The sequence below is a fragment of the Acartia tonsa genome, chromosome 2 (assembly GCF_053477335.1).
Source record: "Acartia tonsa isolate MP-2025a chromosome 2, ASM5347733v1, whole genome shotgun sequence".
Taxonomy (NCBI): domain Eukaryota; kingdom Metazoa; phylum Arthropoda; class Copepoda; order Calanoida; family Acartiidae; genus Acartia; species Acartia tonsa.
This window is the reverse complement of record NC_137261.1, coordinates 34600530-34612614: the sequence shown is the minus strand read 5'-3', so window position 1 is coordinate 34612614 and position 12085 is coordinate 34600530. Positions and strand designations below refer to the sequence as shown.

At 32.4% G+C, this 12085-nt stretch overlaps 1 long non-coding RNA gene across 1 annotated transcript; it reads left to right on the top strand.

The window, feature by feature from the left end:
* The first annotated feature begins 7814 nt into the window (after nt 1-7814).
* On the top strand, nt 7815-11727 carry LOC145312517 (uncharacterized). Its single transcript, XR_013877068.1, has 3 exons — nt 7815-7866; nt 8830-8887; nt 11554-11727. It is a non-coding gene; the product is annotated as an uncharacterized LOC145312517 (long non-coding RNA).
* Nucleotides 11728-12085: the final 358 nt, after the last annotated feature.

The following is a 12085-nucleotide window of genomic DNA, read 5'->3' as shown; positions in this document are numbered from 1 at the left end:
TGCAGTTTTGCAACAAATTTTCTTAAAATATTGTTTGTACTGATGCATTAATATTCTGCTAATTCAGTTCTGACAATCTACAAGTGTTAATGTTCGTTTGTCCTTCCATTTCAGAGCTTCGCTTTTATGGATGTTGTCATCCTTGTTTCTTTTAGATGCGTAGCATCTCTATAAGTATCCACTTCTCTCACTGACTAAGGAATAATGTATACCGCTATTAGAGTAAGTGCTATTAAGGTGCGATTATACTCAAAGCTATTAGAGTATATTAGTTTTAGTATATATGTTACATATCAACCATTTTTACTTTTCAGTTGTAAATTTTTTAATATTCCTTTTTATGATAGTGACAGAATTAATTTACAATTTTATGCTGTTAATTCTTAATATGGAGAACAAAAATTAAATCAAAAACTCCCTCTAACTCTCTCTTTTTTTTCTCTACAAATGTCATACATGTTATTTATTTCACGTTAAATCATATATATAAACACATTCGAAACTATGCTTCCTCTTTCTTCTTTAACTTTCTGATCTCAATGTTTTGTCATACATTTTGCTTATAATTTCAAAAAACTTTATTATTTTTGGAAAAATAATCGTCTTTGTTAAGTATTCAAATATATTATCATTAAATAGTACAGCATGAAAATAATAAAATTCAGTTAGATGCTTTTAAAATAATTTTATCTAAGATGTATATAATTATATGTAATGTAGGCTTTGTATCAAAATGCATATTATTCGAAACAGCAATGTGTAATGTGTATTATGTGTTTAGATAGAAATAAAGGATATTACTTATTAGACAAATAGCCTCGGATAAAATAGCCTAGGGCAAAATAGCCTGACGACAAAATAGCCTCGCAACCTTTACTTAAAGGGACTGTAAACGTAAATTTTTCTCATCTTAATATCAAATCTGAACATTATCTCATTCATAATATCTCACAGATAGAGCAAAACGTGCTTTTGTTTGCTAAAAAACGGCTTTTTCCGACGATTTTTATAAGGTAAAGGGAAAGGAAGAAATTTTCCGTATTATATAAAATGTGCATTAACCCATTAGTGCCAAGCGCCACTTTTATGGGCCGATCAAGCTGAAAATCTCATGGAAGCGTTATAATGGTCAAATCGGAATTCCATTTTTTTTGTTTCGCTCTAGTGGCGTGCACAGGAAAGTTGCAAAAAAAACTGGTTCGGCATGGCCATAAATGCCCAACAGGCATCTAAATACCCGGTTATTTTAACAAAAAAATGAAAAATGTAATTTTTGAACGCCCAAAGTGAGATGAACACTTTTTAGAACTTTGATACGATACGTAATTGAAAACTACATAACCTCATGTAATCTATAGAGCTACAAGTAATATACGAAGCGATTTATATCCAATTTAGTGTTTTGGCTATAGGTGCCGCCGTTTTCGGTTAAAAAAACCCGTTTCTTGAAGTTTTAAAACACACACACTACAAAAAAGAACATATAAAAATTGGGTGATAAATATCAGAAAAAGAGCATACAAATATTGGAGGACACATATAGAGATTACTAGGGTATACTTATTAGGTTGGCTCAAGAATAATAAATCATAAACAAATATTTAATGGTTGAAAAGTTAAAACCGGGTAATAAAACCAAAGCCGAGCCTGGTTTTAAAACTGCCAGGTATTTATGGCCATGCCGAACCGGGTCATAATAGGGCGTAAAAAAATCATATAAAAAATAATAATTTGAATAAAATGATTTCACAAATAGATGTACTTGTCAATAAACATTAGATTTCACAAAAAAAATCAGCAACTTTACTATAAAAACAAAAAAATTAGAAGGGGTATTTTGAATTCACCAAAATTATCGTGGTTTTCAAATTTTGTTGAGCTATACCGGAAAATGAAAGTAAGCAAAACTGCCTGCTCCAGGGGGAAATGAAAACCAGGGTAGTAGAGGGGGGATCATACTGAGAATTATGCATTTATGAAGCTGGAAACCAGTTTTTTTTAACATTTTCTAGAACCAGGTGGAACCGGGTTTTAATACCCGGTTCGTCACTAATGGGTTAAATTGCTTTTTTCTCCCATTATTGCTAAAATTAAAATTTTTCACATAGTTCTTGATTTTTCCTTACGGTTAAGCTGACTTTTAACATAATCCTTGCTTTAAACCAATGTATAGTTACTTAAAAATTGATAAAATAAGCAATATTTATTATTGAAAACCAAATACAATAACAAAGATAGAAACAGGGTTTTTTTTTTAGTATCCAATTAACTTTAGATGGCCCATCTTTTGCCCACCTTTAATTACAAATTTGTAAATAATAAAGACGCAATATTTCTTTATAAACAGTCTGATAAAAGTGTAAACTAATTCTCCAAAGTGGGTTATTTATTAATAAAAAAGGATATTATTATTTTGAGATTCAACCCTTTGTAAAAAGTGGGGTATTTTTTTTGTCATTAATACGAATTTGAAATAGGTCTTTATTATCTAATTACTGCGTTATAAAAAAACTAATTGGCAATTTTATATCATAAAATAAATCCTTAACACTAAGTAAATTGTTTCAACTATATATTACAAGTTAAATATCCCTACAAACATTATAAGAAACAAAAACATTCAGATTTTCCCTGTTTTTTCCTTTTTCCCTCCCAAAATACCATAAAATCAGGGCATTATTCCTTGATATTTTTGTTAATAGGACGTTTTTGGTTGATCAGTGTAGTGAAATGTGCTTAGAAAATGTTAAGATTTGATAATCAGATGAGAAATTTTTACGTTCACACTCCCTTTAAAGAATAGCTTAAACTGTAAATAATGATCATGCCTGCAGCGCTTTGACCCATGAACTTCTTAGTATGGGGGCGTTCGGCCCATTAGCCATATAACCTAACCTAACCCACCTATTTGTGTATGAATGTCTAATCATATAGAATTAGAAATTCGTGGATTTAAAAATAAAGTGGTTGGGAAATTTTTTATAATTTTTAATATTGCCAGGAGGCCGAGCACCTGCAGCTAGCCAGGCCAGGGTGCTGAGGGCTGCGGCTAGGTAGGCTGGAAGGCCAACGCTGCTGCTATGATCATTAGTAACAGTTGAGGCTATTTCTCTTAGATAAATGTCGTAAGGCTATTTTGTTCTATAGGATATTTTGTCCGAGGCTATTATGTCTAAGATCCTAAATGAAAAAGTTTATCTAAATATTTAAGAAAATCATTTAAGGTATTATGTGAAATGAATAGACCTTCAAATAAAGAAAGAACAACCCTATTGTTTTTGATACTGTTTTAACAAATACATTAAAAAAGTTTGATGAAAATATGTAACAAAAGTTTAATTTTTTAAAACTATTTTTGCATTGATTGAAAGATATTTTTAGGAGGCATGCTTAAAGACCACAAAGATTTATCTGAGGATGACATCAATGAATATAGGAAATGCTTTAAAAAGTAAGAGTATATTATTTAAACCATTAAAAGACGGAATTAATTACCATTATTTTTTGTCATTTTATGGTTTAATTATACATGCACACATTTAATGAAACTATTTTCATTTTAATGAGTTATATGAAAAATTATGCACATCCATTTAAGACACTTTGAATTTAACTTTTTTGACAACATTTTATATATGATATAATCATGATTTTATAATCTGATTGTATCTGATTTTAGGATAACAAAGAACAAAGGTATATGAAAAGCATCTTTATAATAAAGTCCTAAGGAACTCAAAATTCGCAAGATTAAGAGGCAACCTCACCCATAAAAATTATATCCCCAAGTTTGTGGTGCCATAGCCCATCTCTGAGATATCCTTAATGAGATAATCAGATGAGAAATTTTTGCTTCACAGTCCCTTTAAATTACAAATTAAAAATCCAGATCCAGATATTTAATAAAAATTGCCTCATCGTTTTTGGCAGAATATGTGTTTAGATTTGATGTTGACAATGGTGGCTCAATAGATGTACAAGAATTTGGAAGTCTTGTCAGAGTTTTGGGGTAAAAAGTTCAATTTTCTAGCAGACACTAATAAAATTTGGGAACATGAAAACAGAACGAAGTAGAGGGTTTTGTCGCATTTTACAGTAGCTTTTCTCCTATTTCTAGCCCCTGCTAACCCTGCGGGGCAATCATTAACATTTACCTAACTTAAAACAACCTTTTAAAAACTACTGTGAAAATACGACAAAACACGCTACTTCGTTTTCTTGATCCTAAATTTCTTTTCTTTCTGGGTTAGTTATTCTAGTCATGTAACATATGGTTTGATTTGATGAAACTAAAATAAATCAAGAATAAGAACATTTTACAATACGTTATTCTCGTAATTTTTTTTTTAAATTTTGAATTACAATCAGGTTAGGTGAGGTTACATCTAGGGGCCCGAGTGCCCGTAGCTAGGCAGGCTATGGAGCCGAGCGCTGCGGAGTGGATACAAAACCGCGACATTACAAAACCGCGACAATTACAAAACTGCGACATTACAAAACCGCGAATGTAACAAAACCGCGACATTACAAAACCGCGAAAAATTAAAGTCTTAATGCAAGAAGGTCATGGCCGCGGGTGCTCGGCCCCCTGGCCTGCCTAGTCGCGGGCCCTCGGCCCCCTTGCCTATAACCTAACCTAACCTATGTATAAATGTTTAATGTACATTAACTTATTTATAGTTTAGAATTTCGTGGATTTTACAAAAAAGTGGTTGGTAGATTTTTTTCAAATTTTTAATATTTTTTTACAATATTTAGGTAAGGTTAGGTTAGGTTATAGGCAAGGGGGCCGAGCGCCCGCGGCTAGGCAGGCCAGGGGGCCGAGTGCTGCGGCCATGACCTTCTAGCATTAAGACTTTTTGAATGTTGGTCTTTTATAATGTCGCGGTTTTGTAACATTCGCGGTTTTGTAATGTCGCGGTTTTGTAATTGTCGCGGTTTTGTAATTGTCGCGGTTTTGTAATTGTCGCGGTTTTGTAATGTCGCGGTTTTGTTGTTGTCGCGGTTTTGTAATGTCGCGGTTTTGTAACTGTCGTGGTTTTGTTTGTCGCTGTTTTGTATCCACTCCGAGCGCTGCGGCTAGGCAGGCCATGGGGTCGAGCGCCGAGTCCAGGGTCATAGTTTTGTCAGAAGTGAAGGTGGTGGGGAGTATCAAAATTTGCCAAATTAAAAAAAATACAGATTTCTCACCCTCCAAGTCTTGTGTGCGAAATTCTACCTGTGGTAAAGATCACATGCATAGGTCAATAGGTCATAGGTTCATTTGTTTTTAATAGGATAAGATTGTTGTTTTTAGATTAAACCCAACAGATGAAGAAATTCAACAAATGGCGGATGAAATTGATGAAGATGGTTCGGGAGAAATTGAATTTGACGAGTTTCTTAAAATTATGAATTCAAAACTTTTGAGGTAGGTTCTATAGAAAACTAGAAAAAGCTTCTAGACCAACAAATATTTATCAATAAAGTCGTCTCGACATATATTTTTAAATTCATTGTTTTAATATTCCTTGTTTTCAATACCAGAAATGAAATTGAAATACTTGCCAGAACCTCACTTGAAACTTGAAAAGCATTTTGCATTCTACTAAAATTTTGTTTAACACTAGGCATAGGCAAACACAAATAGTAAATGAAAGAATAGTTACTTCTCGCATCGTATTATAAACAGCTTTCCGCGGATATAGAATGTACAATTATAAGATTAAAACCAGTTTTTTTAGCCCCGAGGTGCCGAAGCCACGGGTTAAAAAAATGGTTTCAATTTTATGATTGTACATTTTTATATTTTTAGAAAGCTGGATATTCGTATGGATGAGAACCGGTTCCTATCCACCGGATTCGAATGAATACGAGAAAGAAATTTTACCTCCTCCTCCCATGCTAAAATTAAGAGCGAACTTGCCCGAGAGACGAATTTGAATTTGTTAATATAAGTGACACCATTGGTTTATTTTCAATGACCCAATTGAGAGTTGGCACAATTACACTGCGATGGGAAGATACAGTTATTTAACCCTTTCTCCCTCTAGTGTTTTACTCTAATTGTGTATACATGATTTATATGATTTTACATAGAATAAAAACTATAATAAAAAGTAACTGCTGAACCGATTGATTGGGACACCCTCACCCCCCCCCCCCCCTCACCCAAAAAAAAAGAATCCCCACCCATTTTTTGGAAACAGACAGCCACTGTCAGTGCTACCAATAAAACATGAATCTTTAAAAGATTTAATAGAAAAATAAAAATAATTATTAAAATATCAAAAGAGTCACACAATCGGCTCAATTAGGGGCCCATTGGCATCGTAAAATGGCCACTGCCGGTGAGCCTGTAATGGAAAAGAGGGTGAGCTGTGGCTCACCACTGCCAATTTTATTAAAAGATCACTATTAGGTGAGCTGCTTTTAAAATCGACTCCCTAGAGGCAGCGGCAGTGGCATTGCTATGATTTAAAGATCCAGCTCAGTTGTGTTTACAAAAATTCTTGAAAATTTGACTTAGTTTACTACAGAGAAACTGATCTATCAGTTCATTTCCTCTAGAGGCTTGGGGCAAAGCCGCTAGTATAATATTTTTACTTATCTCGTGGTCTTCTACCTTCTGGGAAAGAAGGTGTCTTAACTTTTATTTTTATAGCTAGCCGGTGCTTTTAGTAAGTAGTAGATGTAAAATTTTCCATAGAATTTAGATATGCAATCGGTTTTTTTTTGTAGACCTCTTATTTTCTAAGTAATTGAAGTTTTTTTAAAAACAAAATTAAGTCGGTTTTAAGGTACTAAAACGCACCAAAATAAAAGAAGAAAAAAAACCAGTATGAACAAAAATAGTAAGACCTTTAATTTGACACCTTATTTTTTTAATTCTGTTGAGTAATTTTTAAAAAAAATCAATTTTTTAAAACTTGGTTTAATAAAAACTTTAAACATAAATATATTCTACCACAGGCATAAAAATATGGGTTCATATATACTTTTAGAATCAGAAAAATATTACAAATCGATTCTAAGCAAAATTGAAATAAAAAGTTTACAAAAGAGTAAATAAACTACAATAAAAGAAATTATATGAAAATATTATATTATATTATACAGGCAACCATCTTAAACCTTGTTTTCGGGGTAAAAATGGGAAGGGGGTAAAGAGCGGGTAAAAAAAGTGTTGCCTGTACAAAATAATATGCTAGGCCATTTTTATTTTTAATTTTTTTTTACTTTTTTTCAATTTTGCTTACAATGGATTTGTAATATTTTTCTGATTCTAAAAGTATTTTTTATTATCCAATTTAATGATACTTTTAACAAATATTGTTAGCAATTTAATGGCTATAGAATATCAGTTATTTTAATCGTTTTTTACGTCGTTTTTACGTTACAAACCGTCCAATATAACAATACTTTTAAACAAATATTGTTAGTAATTTAAAGCTATAGAATAACATTTTTTACGCCGTTTTTAAGTTAAAATGCTAGCAATTAAAGTTTATTTTAATGATTTTGACTATAAAAATGGGTATTTTTATTGTAAAAATATAATTAGTTACTGGAAACCTAAATTTATGACAAAAATAAGCTTATAATTTTGTTTCTAGGCCACGTAGTTTAATTTTAAAGTTTTCAACATGAGCATTGCAATTCTTTCAAAATTTCCATTGTACATAAAATGTCATTTTAAAATGCCTAGAACTTTTTTGTTATAGAAGCTGAAGGCTTCAAATTTGGGGTATTTGGTCTACTTGTGGCAGTCTTTCAGCAGTTAAAGCGTGGTATTTCTTGCAGGCTTCCTTTAATTCCAAAATTCAATTTTTAAAGGAAAATGCAGTCTGTGGATGACAGAGAAGATAGAATAAGAACTGCACTCAGGTTTGTTAACAATTACCACAGAGAAAAGGGAGGTATTTTTATTTTATGGAATGAAACATTCTTGCCCTCTATAATACAAAGTAAAAATATTTCTTCCTGTCTGTTGATCAGACTGATCTCGGTAACCGTTGAATCCATGAAGTTGTAATTATCGAAAATATATCTTTTGGTCCTATGGTGGTTTTTAAATATTTTTATGGTGGGAGTGGGAGGGGTGGGGAGGGGTGATAGGAGAAACAGCCCTCCTAAAAAAATTGGCAAACCCCTCCACCCTAAAATTATGTTTATTATTTTTTAATTTCTTATTTTATGATTTTATTTTTTTCCTTTTTTAAAATTTTTTCTAGTCTATAGCCTACATGGCAGGGGTAAAATGTTACTGTTATCAATTATCTCAAAAAATCTATGAACTTTAAAGGCTACTAGCGTATAAACGGCTAAACTTATTTATTTGTACAAAAAAAAATTACCATCGAAAGTATACAAATAATGAGGAATGGCTCTTACTCAATAACGGACAGTTGTCTCGCAACGCATTCAAGCATTTTTTGCGTATAAATAAATCTAGGCTATTCCAGATTATTTTTATGCCTGCTTATAACGATGTGCGAGTATAACTTGTCATTTCAACCGTTTTGCAGCTAACAGTTTATAAAGTTCATAGATTTTTAAAAATTATCGATCCTAGGATTACCGTGAACTGCACTAAATACGTTTTTTCTTAAAGAAAATAAGTAATAAATAAATAACATAAAAAATTTAAGTTCTAAAGAAAAATAGGGGGGGGGGGGGGGCAGTAGTAAATAAATACAGTAAAAGAAAACCTTTATATGTTTTTTACTACCAATAAATAATTTAATTCTCTCCAGAAAAATTGTCTTGTAATGTTTGTTTGAAAGATTCCCAATAGTTAAGATGAAGACTTTAAAGTTTAGCTTTGCATAATCTGTGTTTAAAAATTAGGAAAATTCAACAGCCAGATGGAAGGGTTAGAGGTGAAGATATCGTCAAACTCGTTACGGTAAATAAATTCACAGTACTACGGCAAACACTATTTAGTTACGACGAACGCTAGACAGACAAACATTATATGCGACAAACGTTAAAACGACAAACTCTAGACTACGACAAACGATAAAATTTTTAATTATGCGAAAAACGATAGAATTTTTAAAGTGCGACAAACACTCGAAGCGACATGCGCTACAACTTAAACTTGGTTGAAAGCCCTGGTTTAAACATATCAGATAAATTTTGACATATCACACCAAAGAAATTGTCAGATTGTCCTATCGATTCCAAACTAGATGATTCCTATAATATAGGTATGTTTTAGATAGTATAACATCTATATAATCGTTACCAAAATGTCCGTACTTCCATTTAAAACATGTTGATTTTTAACTTTTTGACAAAATCTTTTTTCCTATTCATCTGCTTTTTACTACAAAATTTTTTTCCTTACAAAAAGGGACAATATTACAAGCGAAGCATCTCCATAATCAATTTCTAAAATTGTAAGTATGGCGTTAAACAGTATTATCTATTTAAGCAGTTTTCAAACAAATTTACTTACAACTTGTTTGAGATATTTTTATTTATATTTAGCTTTTTCTGTTCTGACAGTCTACTAGTGTTAATGTTTGTTTGTCCTACCGTTTCATTGCTTCCTTTCAATGGATCGAGATATTGGCATCCTTATTACTGTTACTTTTTTAAAATGAAAATAATTCCGTCTGATGCATTACTTATAGATGTTGTCCTGTACAGTCTTTGAATCAAGAGCGATTCGGGGTGTAAGAAAATCATTGCAGGATAAAAAAGGGGAGGATAGGTCTTCTTAATTTAAATATTAAAGGATGTGTTGACATTCTATACACGCACCTACCGCAAACCACTACTATGAATAATTGCCACCTTTTCATGTAACCTTGGCACCGATTTTTGACAACCGTAGACAATATGCAGCTACCAGTAATTTGAAAATCTACAGCCGCAATAAGTTTTGAACATCTTCATAACAAAAATCGCGCCTGAAAGTTGAAGTTGTAAAAACTGTAGCTGAAAATTTAATGTATCTAAGTAATTTGCAGAAAGCTGCGCTAAACTTAATGGCATCTGAGCCATAAAATTATGGATCATTTGTAAAGAATAGTATTTATAGCGTAATAATATTTGTCATATCTATTGCTTGTCGCCTTTAGAAAAAATCTAGCATTTGTCATATTTATCATATTCATTGTCTGTCTACTGTTATTCTGTCTAGCGTTTGACGTATCTATCTAGGGTTCGATGTAGAACCAAATTCACAAATTAAGTGATTCTGGAGCTTGTCTGGATTTATTTATTAAGCTTGGGAAATCAGGGAAATATTGCCGTAGTGTTTAGCGACATCGAAACAACATTAATTTAAAATCCTGTATATTCGTAAAAAAAAATGCTCAGAATCTATCTTGGATAGACGGTTAAACTTCATTTGCCCATCAGTATGTCTGTGATGTTAAAAGGAAAATCAAGATTTTATTTAGGAAAAGATTTAAAACTAATACAGCTAAACATGCAGAGCTACACTATTATTCTGATGGCGGATTGATGGTATTTTTAGATTATCTAAATTTATTTATGTGCTTTGATTTTATGGAAACTTTCTTGTCATTTTGTCTGATTATATGCGTTACGTTCCCTGTTGATCCTTCAGGGGTTCGTGACTAAAAGCTTGGTAGACAGACGTATTATGACCTCGAATTATAGATCAGCTTCGCTGATCTGCACATAACAATATAACTAACGGTAGATTTACAGTTTGATGTTTTTTTTGGATAAGGTAGCACAAATTATATACTAAAGACATTATACAACAAATAATAATACATGGGTTTAGGGATACATATAAACAAGAATTACATGGCAAAGATATAACATAACATGGTGGTTATGCAGGGCTGATCCCCTCCCTGTGTCAGGGAGGGGGTAGCAGATTCTCCCCCCATTTATAATTTTTTTAAACTAAAATTATAAATGGGGGGAGAATTCCCTCCCCCCCCCAAAAAAAAATGTCTCCTCCCTCAAAATTTTATTATTTTATTTTTTCCAATATAAGAAATTGGGTTATCCAATTCAATTCCCCTCTCCTCAAGTGCCGATAGAGGCCTCTAGGGGCGTAGCCTCTAGTATAATACAAAGTAGAACAAAGTCTGTCTGTCTGTTTGTTTGTACAGAAGGATCTCGCTAACCGCTGAACCGTTCGGGTTCTCCTTTACAGGGTAGCTTCTAATAGGTCCCAGGAAGGTTTAAAACTATTTTCTTGGAGGGTGGAACACCCCAAACCTTCCAAAAAATATAAAATATCCCCCCCCCCCAAAAAAAATTCTTTTTAAAACTAAAATTAAAATAGTGGGATCGACTACCCCCCACCCTCCCCCCCCAAAAAATTTTTTTTTTTCTTTTAAATCTAAATTACGAAAAATTAGGTTGATCAAACCTCTTGGGGCAAAGCCCCTAGAGGCTAGGGGCGAACACGCTAGTACATGAAATTGTAACATTTTATATTCATTCTTGAAGGTTTTATCTGAGTTCCCTCTCGATAATTATTTGTCTAGTTGTCAGTCTTTTTTTAGCTACTCTTAGATATGTTGTCATCCTTGTTAGTTTGTAACACTTTTTAGACTGTAAATGTATATTTTTCAGTGTTATGGCAGGATGAAGTTAACTGTTGATCAAGCACAGGACATATTAGATAAAGCCACTCCTGACAGGAAACTACCTTATATATTTGAATTAAAAAACCAAAAAGCTTGTACAAGGCCGATTATGGTCATAACCCGCAAAGATGAAGAACGAAACAAATATAAATATATTTAAATATTCTATTAGAAGCAAGTAAGCTTTTTTTGTCAGTTCCAAGATATATCGATAACCCCTAGACACTGGTCCTAATTTTAACATTTTTTGTTTTTTTTTAATTTTTATATATATATTTTTCTCGGATTCATTCGAAATCGGTGGATTAGAACCGGTTCTCATCAATATTAAGAAAAAATATGTCTAGCATCGAATTATATCCAGTTTTCTACGAATATAAAAATGTACAATCATAAGCACCTCGGGGCTAAAAGAACGGGTTTTAATCTTATAATTGTACATTTTATATTCGCGGAAAGCTGTTAATAATACGATGCGAGAAACAACTATAATCCTGGTAAGGTTTTTAACTAGTTTT